At 43.4% G+C, this 16,452-nt stretch overlaps 2 long non-coding RNA genes across 2 annotated transcripts; both read left to right on the top strand.

Moving 5' to 3' along the window:
• Nucleotides 1-1,007: 1,007 nt before the first annotated feature.
• On the top strand, nucleotides 1,008-2,996 carry LOC137464315 (uncharacterized). Its single transcript, XR_010994180.1, has 4 exons — nucleotides 1,008-1,331; nucleotides 1,432-1,533; nucleotides 2,368-2,453; nucleotides 2,882-2,996. It is a non-coding gene; the product is annotated as an uncharacterized lncRNA (long non-coding RNA).
• Nucleotides 2,997-6,742: 3,746 nt separating this feature from the next.
• Nucleotides 6,743-8,028, top strand: LOC137464301 (uncharacterized). Its single transcript, XR_010994167.1, has 2 exons — nucleotides 6,743-6,856; nucleotides 7,925-8,028. It is a non-coding gene; the product is annotated as an uncharacterized lncRNA (long non-coding RNA).
• The last annotated feature ends 8,424 nt before the right edge of the window (nucleotides 8,029-16,452 follow it).

Raw genomic sequence — 16,452 nt, 5'->3', positions numbered from 1 at the left:
CCTTGAAGTCTGAGTGTTCTCGATAAGGGGGCAATAATTCTTTTCTTGAGATCTTGGTGTCTTGTTGCCGTTATCTCTATCCAAATAGGATAATGCGAAGAATTTCTTGATTATCTTTTCCATTACTTGAGCTAGTTACAAAAAGTATCTTACATTACATAGTTTTTATTTTAATATTATGCTATAGCCTATAAAATATATTTACCACACTACTTAAAAGAGATTAATACAGCATAACTTTCCAAGATAACACATATTCATTTTAATATTTGCAAAGAGCCAATCATATAATATGCATTTTTCATGCCCCCCCCCACACTTCTTGTGCTTTCCCCATACTGTTTCCTTGCTCTTTTTTCTCCTCAGATGTCCAGTCATTTTTCTCCTTATGTTTTCCTCTCTTTTCCCCTCATGCTTCTCACACTTTCTCCCTCTTGTTTCCTGTCCTTATTCCACTCATGTTTCCCACTCTCTTCCCATCATGTTTCCTGCCCTTTCTCCTCTCATGTTTTCTTCCAACCCTGTCCCACTCACATTTCCTGCCTCTTTAAATAGCTGGCAGACGGGGGTACAAACTGTGTTGTGTTTCTTTGCATGTACAGAGCAAAGCTGCAATACTGCATTAATGAACCTATTGTCTATTAATGGTCATCAAAACATATGCCTCACAATAGAGACTCCTGCCTGCCTCACGCTGCTCTGGCCGGGAGAAACACTGTGCCTCGGGTAGGCCAGCCCCAGGAGGCCCAGGGGCGGTGCTGGGAATGGCAGCCACGGCCAGCCGGGGCTTTGGCAGGAAAGCCCACAGGGAGTGGCTGGAGGCACCACCTCCTCAGAGCAACAGCCTTGGCTGCCATCTTGTGCCTGGCACCAGCCCCTGCGGCGCTGACTCCTCTCCAGTCCCGACTGCTGCTCCTGGGTACGTGCTTTCTGGGAGAGTCAGACGCTGTTTTCTGTCTCTGTAGGGAGTGGTCTCAGCTGCGGCCACCCCTGTTAGCAGCCAGCCAGCCAGCAGGACAGACCTTCCCACTCTGGCAGCGATCACTCCCTGTCTCCCTCCCTCCCATCATGCTCATGCCTTCCACGCCCGTTCCGGTTTGGCAGTGTGCGGAGATTGGCTTTTCAATCTTGGCGGCCGTAAGCAAGACATTTGAATGGTAATGGACTCTCTAGGCTGCTCCGCTGTGGGGTCACTGCCTTGGGACAGGGTAACACTCGGGACAGCTTCTGGCGGCAGCACCCCAAGAAATGGGGTGGGACTCGAGGGTCTTCTGGCTGCTGTGACTTGGGACGGCGGCGCTCCTGTGCCTGTCGTCGGGCAGCCTTGACAGGTCTGTGGGAACAGCAGCCGCTCTTCCCTCCCCGGGGACTGCTGCTGAGTCACTTCCTGTGCCCAAAAGCATGAGCACAATCTGTGGTCTCCCCTTGCAGGTGCTGAGAAGAGCTGCCCATGTCCTCCAGGTCACAGAATGGCCAGAGATGACTATGAGGAAATTCTCAAGTACTATGAATTACACGGAACAGTTGGCACAGGTGGGCTCAGTCTGTGAATGCGAACAAGTGTGTGTGATGTGTCCACTCACCCCGACATTTATCTGAGAGATTAACTGTTACTTCAGTCTGTGGGTGTAAGAAACGACTGCTCACTTTAAAAATTTAAAGGCTTTATTAAACCTTAACAAAAATACAACAAAATGACTAAATAAGGAAAAGCAGGCCTCGAAGCTGCCCTCGCGGCTGGCTCATCTTCACAATGGATGCTTAGTCTTTTATACTCCTGGGAGTTGTGTCAGCCAACCCTGACCCCTCCCAAAGTCTGTCAGTCAACTCTTCTTTGCCATTTATTGGTGGAGACTGCTTTCTTGCAACTTGATTGGAGGGTCAGGTGTTGTCACGCCATGCCCCCCCCCCCTCCCCCCAGCAACAAGCTTTTCCATTCCCAACTGCCCCATGTAAGGGGCACATGTGCACGCCTTCTTTCTATCTGTCCTAGACAACCCAGGCTGTCTGATGGCAACAATACAGAGAGGGGGAAAAGGGAACTATGGGGAGAACAGAGGACATCTAAACTACAATAACATAACTATACATCACTAAAGCTTCTTTTAATATTCACACAATATTCATCCCTTAATTGCAGGAGTCAAACATCTCATTTTCGATATATAACAGTGGGTCATGTTTTCTCAGTGTATTTTGCAGGGCGCAATGTGGAAGTGTAACTGGAAGGTGGTGGCAGCAATTGCTTCTTCCTCTAGCAATGATGCTACATGCTGTGCATATGGTATTTGCTTCAGGGCAATTGAGATCAGGGTGAGAAAACTTGTCACCATGCAGAGCTTTATGCATCTCTGTTTCAAATTCTAGGTGGATTTGCAAAGGTAAAACTTATGCGACATCATCTCACTGGTGAAAATGTTGCAATAGAAATCATGGACAAGCTTGCTTTACAGGTAATCCAAAAGATACTTCAAAGCTGGTAATGTACTGTTTCTGTGGAGTTCTCAGGAGCATGGGTGCGACCTGCCACTATGGGCTGGTGGTAGATGCTGTAGACTTGAAAGAATTTTAATGGCACCACAAATCCTGTGCCCTCATGTGGAGGGGGCAATGTTCTCTGGCTGTAAAACTGAGTCAGTTACAGCTTTAAATATTAAATAACTACATAAACTACTATAAGTCAAACGGAGTGCTGATGAGAAGAGTAGCATTGTACATCTGCCCCTTTGGGTTTTATTGACCAGTGTGTGAGGAGGGCAGGTGAGCAGTGATGGAGCTGGTTTGAGTTTAAGTTTGAGCAGTTCTGATGTGCAGGCTTACTGTGATGAACAGGCTGTCAAATTACTTGGCTATTTCATACCTTGTTGTTGTGATCTTTTAGGATGACTTGCCTCATGTTAAATTAGAAATCGATGCCATGAAGGACTTGAGTCACCAGCACATTTGCCAGTTGTATCATGTGATTGAGACACCCAAGAAAATATTCATGGTTTTAAGAGGTAAGGAATGGTGTTTCTGCTATGGCAAAAATCTCTGGGTTTAGCCATAGCAGTCGATGGTAGCAGAGACTAAATGAAACAATTATTAGAAAATTATCTCAATGATGAGGGTGTCCAAGGTGCTGTAGTTTAAAAATGAAGCTGACAATGTGCTCTGTCTCATTGTAAAAGCCACTTTTCACTGTTTGCAATAAACAAACTGACTTTAATTCCCGACTCACACTCCAAAAAACAGCACCATCAGGATATGCGGGACCTGAGAAGTGCCATCGAGTCTTGGGCAGTTTCTGATGCCTGTGCTGGTAGTGTGATATGGCTGTGGCAAGCATCGGGCAAGAGTTGGGCTCTTGGGCTTGTTGGATCTGTTGCACACTGGCTTAAGGAATGCCTGGGCACTACTGGGATTAAGCAAAGGGAAGAAAAGAGTGCCTTCTTGCTGTCCAGTGCCCTTGTTCAGGTTTACATTTCATGACTGTATCCCAAATGTATTCTTTTGTTTTCCTGCTTTCATGCAGTACTGTCCTGGAAAAGAGCTGATTGATTACATCATTGCTAAGCACCACCTTTCAGAGGAGGAAGCTCGCATATTTTTTCAGCAGATTGTTTCAGCAATTGCTTATGTGCACAGTCAGGGATATGCCCACAGGGATCTCAAACCAGTAAGTCTGAACAGTAGTCAAATTTGCACAAATAATAATGAAGACTCACTTTTATTTCTCTGAATGGAGTCGGTGTGAGTTGTCTTCTCTGTTCTCCTGTGCTTAGAGCTCTTTAGTTAACATTTGCTGAAAGAGCGTTATTTCTACTTATTGCTTTGTTCCTCAACTGAGCTGGATGCAGCTGTATCTGAGGAAGGAGCTTCCTCTGGAATAGAAGCAGAATAGTGCACTCCAGTTGAGAGTGGAGCAGACACAGATTTGATTTTGACTGTTGGTTAGGCATTTTTGCTCTCCCCTTTATTCCAGCATGTACCCAGGGAAAGATGTTATGGTTCCTCTCTATTGTGCAAACTGTTCTGTTCTAAAAATCAAAGGAAAATGTGACTCCCACAATGTAAATAAGTGAGGACTGGGGAGGGATGTGCCACAAGACTGATCCTGTGGCTTTGCTGTCACCACAAGAATTAAGCATGGGCTTAGGGAATGGAAGCCTTGAGACCATTTCTCCTAGAAGGGGTTAGAAGTTTGCATGTTTAGAGACAGTGATATCTGAGAAAACCATATTCTTAGGGTACAAGCATTTTACGAGACAGTTCATGAAATCCTTGTCTTCAAAGAGCTTCTCTTCAAGCAAAGCCTTCTGTATCCCTCTTGGAAGGATTAGGATTGTAGCTGGAGACCTGATGGATTCATAGGATTGTGAGATAACTTGGTCGGGAATTGACTTCTAGTGGCTTCTGCTTTTATCTCCTGTTTAAAACAGTGTCAGACCAAACTTCTTCATCCAGTCACATCTTGGACCTCTCCCTAGGATGAGGCACCATAATGTTGCTGGGAAACCTGTTAAGCTCTTCACTTCCTTTTTTATGAGAAAGGCTTTTTCTTAGTACCAGTCTGAATGTCTCCTGATGCTTGTTGACTGTCATCATCCCACCATGTGCTTCTGTGGAGGGGCTGGCACTGTCTCTATGCCCCCTTTGTAGGAATTAAAAGTCTGCCATGAGGTCTCCACTGAAGCTTTGTCACCTACAGGCTGAAAACCATCTCTCCCTCAGCATCTTCTCATGGAACAAGGGCTCCAGCACCTTGGACAGGCTGGTGTCCATCCACAGAGTTTACCTCAGTTTGGTGTCTTTCCTGTGCTAGAGGGTGGGCATAAACTGAATGTGCTGTTCTCACTGGTGAATAGAGGGCAAGTGGCTCCCCTCACTTTGACAGCTCTGCTTCTTTTCACACCATCTGGGATATCACTGGCTGCCTTTTCTACCAGGGCAGGCTGCTGCCTCACAGTTTTTGCTTTCTGTCTAGCAGCCCCGTAAGCCTTTCTGAGCAGGTAGGAGCTTGTATTTCCTATCTGGAATATAAAATATATTCATTAGCAACAGGCCAAAATCTTCAGAGGAGAGCTTCAGGTAAATTATGGCTGGTAATGGCAAGAAGAAGTAGGGTGAAAGAAAATGTGGTTTCTTGGATACCTGGCGTTATGTAAGAATTCATTACTGCTTTCTCTTTTACTAGGAAAATTTGCTGATTGGCGAGGAACGTAATCTGAAGCTGATAGACTTTGGACTTTGTGCAAAACCAAAGGTAAGGGTGTCAGTTGCTCTCATAGCAGAGCTTAATCAGCTACAGTGCGCACATAAAAATTGCAGGCGTGACTTCAGGGTGCAGTGCAGAGCCTTGCCCTGAATTCAAGCTGTTGGTGTAGTTGTCCCACTGCTAATTGCTTGGTAGGGCCTTAACAGTGTGAGACAGTTTTACATTTTCTGCACAGAATATCAGTTTTTTCTCCTCTTACACTTCATCTTTCATCCCAATATAAGGCTCAGATTGCCTTGTGTATAGAGTATCTACTCCCACAAAGGTTTGTACTGTAGAGCTTACATTGGTGTCCATTTGCCCCCAATAATTTTCAATGGTATGTGTCATTTTCACAGGATTTGTCTATGTGTGGAGATTGTGGATCAAATCAAATCGATTCCCCTTACCTTTACAAAGCCTCTGGATCTACATGGTTGTACTGAGTTGTTTAACAAGTTTAAAGTTGGTTTCTACGTTGCTGGTCTGTTTGTCATCTTCACATATGAGATGGGTGCTGGGAAGAAGGAATTTAATGGAAAGAAGATCTTACTGATCCAGAGTACTCAGATTGTTTTAGCTGAGTCAAGTTAAAGCACCTTGCAGGAAATCAGGAGTATTAGACCACCATCTTGGTGGTACAATGTCATCTCACTCTGATCTGCTTAGAACAAAGCCCAGGTTAAGGAATAACACGTTGTTAATAAGGAAGCATTTTAATGGCTCTCTGTGGCATTCACATTCTCTGGACAGAGAGACACAATTCTGTCTCTCAGGAGAAGCACAGAGAGAAGAAGAGAAAACAATCTTTATCTCTGCTCCTTTGTTTTCTCCATGTGGAATTTGGTATGGAAATTGTTTACCTGAAATGATTGCTTGATTGGATTCTGGTGAAGGTTGTTTGGGTTCAATGACCAATTGGATCTAGCTGTTTCTCGAACTCTCAGCAGAGAAGTCACAAGTTGTTAGTTAGTTGTTAGGTAAGTAAGAAGTATGTATGTAGAATAGGATAGTCTCTCTTTAAATAGTATATTAATGTGATATAGTATAGTTTTAATAAAGCAGATCCTTCAGCCTTCTGATCTGGAGCCAGACATCATCATTTCTTCCTGCAGTCAGGGTTGCCTTTTTTACTATAGCTCTTCATGAAGTTATTGCCTTAAATATTGATATAAATATCCAACCAGCCTCATGCCCAGTAGCTCTTGGATTACTGATTTCCAAGTTCCATCTGTTTTCTTTCTGGTCACAAAGGGAATTATTCCTATCACAGGAGGAGCTGCAGAAAAGGCTGCTGGGATAACATGTGAAGGAGCAGCTTGGGATCTGACCATTTATAGAATTCTCCTGGTCTTGGAGAGGTTTTGCCTGGTGAAGCCATATATTATACCAAAGCAAAATGTTAGGTGACTGTATATACACAGCATTGGAAAATGAAGCTTCTGAAGCCTCTAATATGTTGTTGCTAGAAGACACCATTTGTGTTAGAGCCAATGTTTCTTTGTCATCAGTTTTGTCTTGTTCTGGGGTGGCCTTGATTACCATCTGAACATCTGCTGTGGAAGCCCAGCTTATGCAGCACCAGAGCTGATTCAGGGCAAAGCATACATTGGCTTGGAGGTAGGTGGTACAATTGTGGGTTAGGGTGTTTATTTTCCTTGTGCACCATGTATTTAAAGGTGGTGAGATTCAGATATACTCCCTTGGTGTCTTTCTTCAATGTCACATTGCCTCAGTGGCTCTCAGAATCTGTGTGACTGAGAGCAGTCACAGCCTGGAATAGCTCCTAACCACAGGTTCTGTATCTGGCTTCTTTTTCTGACTAATCCTTCACTGTCCCCAGGTGTTGCTCTACAAAAAATAACTGCCTTCTACCGCATTATTCCAAGCAGCAATTTGTTCTGTTAATTATCCAAGTCTTGTTGCAAATTTCTGTGCAGTCTCAGTATCTTGTGTACTTTGCCTTTGAAATCTTTTATGAAAACTTGCTCTTTGTACTGTGCAGTGTAGTAAAATTAAAGAGAACAAAGGCTGTGGCATTTATCCAGCTTTGATTCCATGTCTAGAACACTGAGGTCAGCTACATGCCCTTGTCAATCCATTCAAAATGCTGCAATTTCAATCTCCTCAAACTTCTTAACTGTCTGTGCTGTTGGATGGAGTCAGTCTTTTTTCCTCTACCTCCTTTGCACCACTGTCCCTGACCTCTAAGTCTTGCTTTCCTTTTGTTTTCCACAAAGTCAGTGCTTCTCAAACCTCCTTTATCTTTATGATTGAAGTGGGAGTTGCAGTATGAGGCACATAGACTTGTCATGTCTATGCAGAGAAGAAACAGTGGGGCTTTAAAGCTGATTGTAAAAGTAGTGACAGCTGTCATAATCACAAATACTTTTGAATATAAAATCCCTTCAGATGAGTTTGATTTCCTTTTTGTCAGTGAAATCCTTGTAGGTTGAAAGTAATGCAGCAATTTGGCAACCTAAGGAAAAAGGTAATGGTTTTACTAGTGCTCTAGTTTCAGTGAATTGAAAATTATGTGCTTTCACTTGGACTATAAGAGTTCTGTCCAGAGTTAAGGAACCTACTTTCCACAAGTTGCATGTGGGCTTTGCCAAAAGGAGACAATGTGATCAGTCTCTAAACCATTTTAGACAGATGAGGTTTGTGAACTCTCACTTTAATTTTTAGGCAGATATTTGGAGTATGGGAGTATTGCTATATGCTCTGCTGTGTGGCTTTCTCCCCTTTGATGATGATAATGTCATGGCTGTCTACAGGAAGATCATGGTAGGTATTGATGATACTAGAACACATGAGGAACAGGAATCACTAAGCATTATGGGAGATTTTTGTCACTGTTGAGTTAGGAACGGCTGAAGGAAGGCGACATTGACTCCAATGCTCAGAAGACATGAAGCGAGATTTATTAGGAGCTTCACATATTTATAGACAGGATCGTTCACCCAGAACCTGACTGGTCCTTAAACAACACCCCTCACACCATTGGTTAATTAGGAACAGCACCTTTTTGTAAATATCTTTCCATAAACATCACGTACAAACATTCCACACGTTCACAAACACCAGGTGCAGAGATTAAGATAAGAATTGTTTTAATTCTTTCTCTGAGTGTCCTCACAACTTTCCTAGGACGATGCCTGGGAAAGTTATCTGTTTCTCTCTCTGTCAGCATCCACAGGTCCCCCTTTTTTGTTTAAAGCAGAAGGCGGCGTTTGTAATCCTCTGCGGGGCCCCTTGCAGGAAGGAGAACAAACACAGCTCAAGAGGTCCCTTTCACAATTTGCCAATTATCAATCAGAACCTCAATCAGACGCTGACTTAGAATGGTCAGGGAGATTCTCCAACACATACCATCGAATTCTTTACAATCACATCCTTTTACCAACATTGTCTTATTGTTCCTTCTTATATGAAATCCTTACTAATTCTAAGACAATAACAAAACATAGTTAGTCTGCTCAAAGAACTGGCAGTCTAACTTGTCAACAACCCTTTTCCAGAAACAAAGAAAAATATAGAATGCTCATTCCCTACTCGTAGAGGGACCATCTGATTGATGATCAGCATCTTGATCATCGTTCGAAGGTTGCCTGTTGGCCACATTCTGTTTTTGGTATTGCAAGTCAGGGCGAACACACCTTGCAGGTATTGTCCATACCCCAGTATCTGTGGAAATGCACGCATACCCGTGACCCCAAGTGATAAGCTTGCACGGGCCCTCTCACTTATTAGTGGTTAGCTCCCGTATCCAGACTTTCGCTTGAGGCAGGTGCGTCTCCCCTGAAGACTGCAATGAGAAAAAGTGATTTAAAATGACAGGATTGTTTGAATTTTGTGGCATTGTAAGGTGATTGATTGTATATAAAGCTTTTTCCAATCGGCTGTGCGGGGTTTCTCTGGGCATTCTCCTTTTTTGTTTTTCCGGAACACGCTTTAAAGTACCATGTGCGCGTTCAACAATAGCTTGACCCGTTGGAGAATGCAGAATACCAAGTTCATGTGAGACTCCCCATAAGTGCAAAACCTGCCATGTCTTCTGTGGGCCATTATCAGTTTTCACAGAAGAAAGTATGTGGTGTTACATTTTAGTTAAATGGTATGCTCTGTCTCACCCCTGGAAAATGTATGGTTTATTCCAAGCCTGTGATCCTCCCCTGAAGTGTTACGTGTCTGTAATCCCATTGGCCCAATCTGTTCCGCGCCCACTTTGAATCTCCCTGTTAATTGTGCCGGGGACGGTTTGCTCTCTCTTAGCTGGCTCTCCTGGCCCCTCTCTCCCCCTCCCCTTTCCCCCCTCACTCCCCTTTCCCCCCCTCTCCCTCAGAAACCATGCTGCCTCCCGGAGGTAGGACCCCGAATAAACCCTCATCTAATTAGCACACTCAGAAGCCGTGTGGAGTCTCCTTGCCTGCCTGCTGCTATCAGCGAACACACAGCTTAAGGCCCCCCCCCCGAAACACGCTGCTACAAAGGTATTCCCATAATTGCAAAAGCCATCCTCCAATGGGCAATCATGTTGCGACCCATTTCTCCAGTATGAGCAGATGCCCACATAGCAGAGGAGAAGGTGTCAATAGACGTGCACATACTTAAGTCGGCCAAATTCAGCGATGTGAGTGGCATCTGTTTGCCAAAGCTGCAAGGCTTTTAGGCCTCTGGGGTGAACCCCTGCTGGTAAAGGTGCAGCAAGTCCATGACAATCAGCACAAGAACTGACAATGTCACTAGCCTCCGTTGGCGTTAACTGAAATTGTTTCTGCAGGGTATGTGCACTTTGATGGAAAAAATCATGCGACGCTTTGGCTTGCACAATCTTGTCCGGCTGAGGCGCTACCCACGCAGGGTTAGCAAGCCTGTCAGCCCTGGCATTACCTTCTGTTATGAAACCTGGTAAATTGGTGTGACTCCGAATGTGCAAGATGTAATACGAATGAACTCAGGTCTGAATTGCACACCACAAAGTTTTCAATAACTGAAACAAAACTGCGTTATTGACTTCCTTCAGAAGTGAGCAATCCAAATGCTTGGTTATGTCTGCAACATAAGCAGAATCAGTGACCAAGTTCAGAGGCACCTGAGAAAATTTCTGGAATGCCATGGCAACAGCCTTTAATTCAACCAATTGGGCCGAGCCTGACTCATGGCCTTCCAGCACTTGCCACCCAGATTCATCCTTCCAAGTAATAGTGGCTTTCCCTGTTTTTCCTGAGCCGTCAGTGAAGACGGTGTGTCCCTGCACTGGCACACGACTAATTTTTGTCTGCAAAGACAGATTGGTTGATTTTGCCAACTGCAATAACTTATGACTGGGCAGATGATAGGCAATCTGCCCTGAAAAGTTCTGCAGCGCACTTTGCAAAGGAGTACTGTTAATGAAGCTCCATTCAAAGACTTCCCGCTCTATTGGAAGAATAATTTTTGCAGGATCAGCTGCCATTAATTGCAAGCACTGTTGACAGCATTTGATTATCAAATGAGCGATCAATTCAAACAATGTGGGTGCTGTCTTATTTGGTTGATGGGGCAAGAAGACCCATTCTAAAATGTGCAAGGGATCAGACCATTTGTCACTCCATTGGCCAATGATAACTGTAGGAAGAAAATCTGGATTGGTAATGAAAACTGTGATAGCAATGGAGGGATCTATTCAATAAACCTCATGAGCAGAAATAGCTTGTTGGACATCCTCCAGTGCTTGTCGCACCTCAGGAGTTAATTTCCAAGGTGAATTCAGGTAAGAGTCCCCCCTTTAAAATGTTAAACAGTAGGAACAATTGTGTCATGGTTAGTCCCAAATAAGGACATAACCAAGTGTTGGTATCCAGCAACTTCTGGGCATCATTCAGAGTCTAAATAGAATCCGTGACATGCACCTTTTTTCTTTTTTCTTTTTTTAAAAATTATTTATTATGTGTAATTTGGTTTTTGAATAAAGATAATTTTATGGATGGGTTTATTTGCATTTGAAGTGGAATTGATTTAAATTGGGGTTTTTTGTTTGGTTGGTTTTGGGTTTTTTTTTCCCTAATAAATGTTAATATGTATTATCGGGATTTTGTTTCTGTTTATTATATGTAGGGGTTTTAGATTGGGTAGGGTTTATTTGGTTGGTAGAGTTTTAGGTGTTAATTAATTAGGTGGTTTTTGTTAGATATTATTTTTGATTTGCTGGAGTACTTCTGTAATAATAACTGAAGAAAGCCATGAGACTCGTAGTCTGGATAAAGAAGATGTATAAGCAGTTAGAAGATAAAGCAGAATCCTGAAGAGACACGTGTCACATAAGTGATCACACAAAGAGATAGTAAAACATATGAAAGCCTGTGGGAAAGACATTTCTGTGCCGTTCTTGTGAGCCAGTGAAGGCTTCCTGAAGATAAGGAAGGCCTCATATCTCTCTCAAGGAATTTACCAAAGCTAGCAATCACCATGACAACTTGAGGAATGAGAGAGGGAAAAGTGTAAGCAAGAAGATTTGGACTTTGGTTGGCTTATACAGTGACGTGGCTCCTTTCACCAATTGAAAGTTTTCTTTTTTCTTTATGACCAATGGGCAGTGTATGTGTTCGTTAAGTAAATGTAAACATCTAGTAAAACTATAAAAGCAACATGTTGCTTTAATAAATCAGTCTAAACAGCCTTCTGACTGAGCCCTGGTGCTTTGTGCTGTGTGGGGCTCAATAGTGACATCTGGTCATGATTACAACTGGGCTGTAAAAAAAAGGAAAAAAAAAAAAGAGAGAAAAAAATTGAAGGGTACAACCAGGCACCCTAATGAGTGAAGGCAGCAAGGAGGCTGCGGAGGTCCAGACAAATTTAAGATGTCTGATTCGAGGAGAGCTACTGGGGAAAAATAATGGGAAATAATTTATCAAATGAGGAAAAGACTGTTTTGTCCATGTGGAAAGTCTTATTGAAAAGGAAAAAATGTTCAAGCTTCTGATTATGCCCTTTGTAGTTTACTGATATGGTGTAAATCACAGGACTTTGAAGCTGATGCCGACACTGCCTTTAGTGCCAAGGCAAGGAAAAATGTTGGGATGAGACTATAGGATGTGATATCTAAGGGGGATAAGATGGTTGTCAATTTGACTACTACCTGGAGACTGTTGTATGAGGTGTTGAAGGAATGGAAAGCAGAACAAGATAGAGGGGAGGAATTGGAGGAAGAGGAATTAGAGCAAGAAACTGAAGTAGAGGAACAGGAGGAAGATGGGGCTGAGCCTGTCAATGTATCTCCCCCTGAGGAGTCTGCTGCAGTTGCTGTGGAGGCTCCCTCAGGGTTTGCTATGGTGAGAATCAAATGGCAGGCTGAGACTGCTCCTCAGCATTCATCTCCAAAAGACTATATTAAACCTGTATATATTTCGCCTGCTCAGCAGTTAGTTGAACTGAGTACTAAATCAAAGTACCTTATGCCTGCGCAGCAATTAGCCAAAATGAAGTTACAGAAGAAGCAAAGTGAAGAACAGGCTGGGTCATCGGCCCTTCTAGCTCCCCCTGGGCCGTTTGCTCCCCCCCGCCATCTCATGGGTCAGCTGCTCCCCCCTCACCCTCCCATGGGTCAGTTGCTCCCCCCTGCTCTCCTGTGAGTCGGCTGCTCCTCCCCTGTCCTTCCATGGTTCAGTTGTTCCCCCCCTACTTCCCCTTGAGCCGTCCGCCCCTTCTTTGCCCCCCTTCAAGTCGTCTGCCTCTGCTCCACCCCCCGTTGAGCCATCTGTTCCCCTCTCCCTTCTGAACTGGCTAAACAAATGCAGTCTTTAACATTGTGCCCTTCTTTGCCGAGCAATAGTTCCGAAGATGAACTGCTGGTCATAAGTACATCTAAAATGACACAGGGATCTGTTTCTGTTGGACCTCGTAGCAGATCCAGGCCTGCTGTTTCTTGAACTTTATCTCCCTGCCAGGTGGCTGTGACTCCTTGACACCCTTTGCAATTTTGGGAGCATGTGAGAATGAAAGCAGCTGAAGTGGGGGATTGGAATTGATTAGAGAAAATAGGTCCACCTAAAAGGATGGAGATGGCTGCTGCTGCTTCTGGTGGGCCTGTGGCTTCTCCTGTTTTCAAAGCTGGTCCTAATTCGGGAGAACGAGATAGCCATCAGGTTTTTGCATGAGGGGTTGTGCAAGATCTCCAGGCAAAAGTAGATAAGTATGGTGTTAATTCTTCACAGGTAATGCAATTTATTTGTGTTCTTAATGCTGATGTACTTGCTCCTTATGATATTGTTCATCTTGCTACAATTCTGTTTCAGCCAGTGCAGTATGGTGTATTTCAAGCTACCTAGAAACAAATGGTTGAAAGAATAGCTTTGGACAATATGCAGTTACCTCAGCACGATCCACGTTATGCTGTGGGAGTTGATGCCTTGCTAGGCAATGGACCTTTCTCTAACCTGGATTTACAGGCAAGATGGGACCCTCTGATTCTGGCACAGGCTCAGCAGCTGGGTATGAGTGCTTTACTTAAAACAATGGAAATGGCAGCTCCTAAACTGAGGTATATTACCATCCAGCAAGGGGTAAAGGAACCTTTTCTGCAGTTTGTGGAAAGGGTTGCTGCAGCCCTTGAGAAGCAAGTAGAAGATGATAAGTTGAGGCAAATTTTATGCAGACAGTTAGCCCAGGACAACGCGAATGAGGATTGCAGGAGAATTATTGATTCTTTACTGGGGGATCCCTCGCTGTCTGATATTGCAGTTGCTTGCTCAAAGATTGGTTCAGTTGAGCATAAAATGGCTGTTCTGGCAACAGTCTTGAAATCTTCACCCAGATGTTCTGCTTGTGGAGAATCAGGGCATGTGAAGGCACAATGCCCTCAAACTGCTGGACACCTTTACACTCTAGGATAATTCGGACCAATAAAGTGCCTTGTTATCGTTGTGGCAATTTTGGACATTTTGCTAAATTTTGTAAGTCACCATCTTTTTCAGGTGGTCGACAAGTGCAGGGAAGCTGGAAGAAGAACATGAAGGGGCACGTGGAGACACAAATATCCCGACAACAATCATGAGCCCTGCCAGCATTACAAAACTCTCCATTTGTGATCGATGCACAGGGGCCACGAGAGGCTCTGCAGGGATTGATATACCAACAGCTGACATAGTAACTATTTTGACAAGAGGTATATGTAAAGTGCCTCTTGATGCCCATGGTCCAATAGGCCGAGGTTTGAGTGCTTTTCTAATGGGAAGATCTAGTAGCACTATTCAAGGTATTAATGTGCATTTAGGTCTTATTGATTCTGATTATATGGGACAAATTCATGCTATGGTGTCTGTTAGTGAACCTCCTGCTGTTATTCAAAAAGGCACTTGTATTGCTCAACTTGTTCCTTTTATGAATTCTGTTCCAACTCTGGTGGACCGGAGTCGTGTCACTGGAGGTTTTGGATCTACAGGACCACCTCAGGTTTTTTTGACTCAAAAGGCGACAGATGTGAGTCCGGAAATAAAATGTTTGGTCACCACTAAGGGATGTCATCCAAAAATGACAAAAATATCTGGTTTACTTGACACGGGAGCAGGTGTAACTATAATTTCAGTTTTTTCGGCCTCCAACATGGCCCCTCACTCAATCAACCTTTGGAGTTGTTGGGTTAGGTGGGTCAACTGCTGGTGCTTTATCTGCTATTGCGATCACTGTGACACATCCTGAAGGCCAACAAGCTAACATCAGGCCTTATGCTACTAATGTTCAATCTAATTTATGAGGACATGATTGCTTAACTCAATAGGGTGTTAAAATTACTATGGATTTTTAGTGGGGGCCACTGGGATGCAGGGCCTTAAACATCCAGTTGTATCTTTGACATGGTTGACAGATAAGCCTGCCTGGACTGATCAGTGGCCCCTGTCTACTGAAAAGCTTCTTGTCCTGCGAGGCTTAGTGGCAGAACAGTTGCAAGCTGGACACACTGAAAAATCATTTAGCCCATGGAATACTCCTGTGTTTGTAACAAAAAAGAAATCAGGTAAATGGAGACTTTTGCACAATTTGGAACGGATAAACGCTGTGATGGCCGCAATGGGTGCTTTACAATCAGGTCTTCCAACACCCACAATGATTCCACAAGGATGGGAAATAACTATCATTGATTTGAAAGACTGCTTTTTTACAATTCCATTGGCTGATCAGGATAAGGAAAAATGTGCCTTTACTGTGCCTTCTTTAAATCATGATGAACCGGGCCAAAGATATCAGTGGACGGTTCTGCCTCAAGGAATGAGAAATTCTCCCACTATTTGTCAATGGTTTGTGGCACAGGCCTTACCTAAGGTCTGAGAGCAATTTAGCAATTATTATTGCTATCATTATATGGATGATATCTTGTTGACATCCAAAAATAAACAATAATTATGGGCTCTTGAACAAAGCGCTGTGACAAATTTAGAAGCCATTGGTTTGGTTATTGCTCCAGAGAAAGTTCAGAAACAGATGCCTAGGAAATATTTGCGGTTGATAATCACCAATATGCAAATTGTGCCTCAACCTGTAAAATTGGACATTGAAGTTAAAACTGTTGCTGATGTACAGAAATTGGTTGGTGCAATAGGTTGGCTTAGGCCATACTTGGGGATAACTAATCATCAACTGCAACCTTTGTTTGACTTACTGTCAGGGATTATTTCTTCTACCGATGAGAGGCATTTGACCACTGCAGCGAAAAAGGCTGTAGAAGAAGCTGAATTGGCCTTGACATCTAAATTTGCTACCAGGATAGATGTTTCTATTGATGTGCAATTATTTATTTTGAGAGATGATGAAATGCCATGTGGATTGTTGTGTCAATTGAATGATAAATGGGAAGACAAATTGCATATTTTGAAATGGATATTTCAATCTTTTAGGTCCCGAAAAACAGCTCTAGGTCTTTATGAGCTTTTTGCAGACATCATTATCAAAGGTCGCAGAAGCTGCCATGAAACTTTAAGCCGTGATCATGTAACTATTGTCATACCTGTATAACAATGGTATTTTGAGTGGTGTTTTCAAAACAATGAATTGCAATCTGCCTTATCTTCTTTTACAGGTGTCCTAGATTGCAAGGCAATGTGTGTATTCTATTTGCCATCTGTTAGAGGTGTGGCAGTTATCTTCTGTTAACTGGGCAGTTTTCTTTATCTCTTCCACAAACCAATCCTGCTGTTAATGGGCTATTCAGTGTCACTGCATGACTGATAAAAGTTACAGCA

Source organism: Anomalospiza imberbis, chromosome W (assembly GCF_031753505.1).
Source record: "Anomalospiza imberbis isolate Cuckoo-Finch-1a 21T00152 chromosome W, ASM3175350v1, whole genome shotgun sequence".
Lineage (NCBI taxonomy): Eukaryota > Metazoa > Chordata > Aves > Passeriformes > Viduidae > Anomalospiza > Anomalospiza imberbis.
The sequence above is the reverse complement of the archived record's forward strand: the minus strand, read 5'-3'. Positions and strand labels throughout refer to the sequence as shown.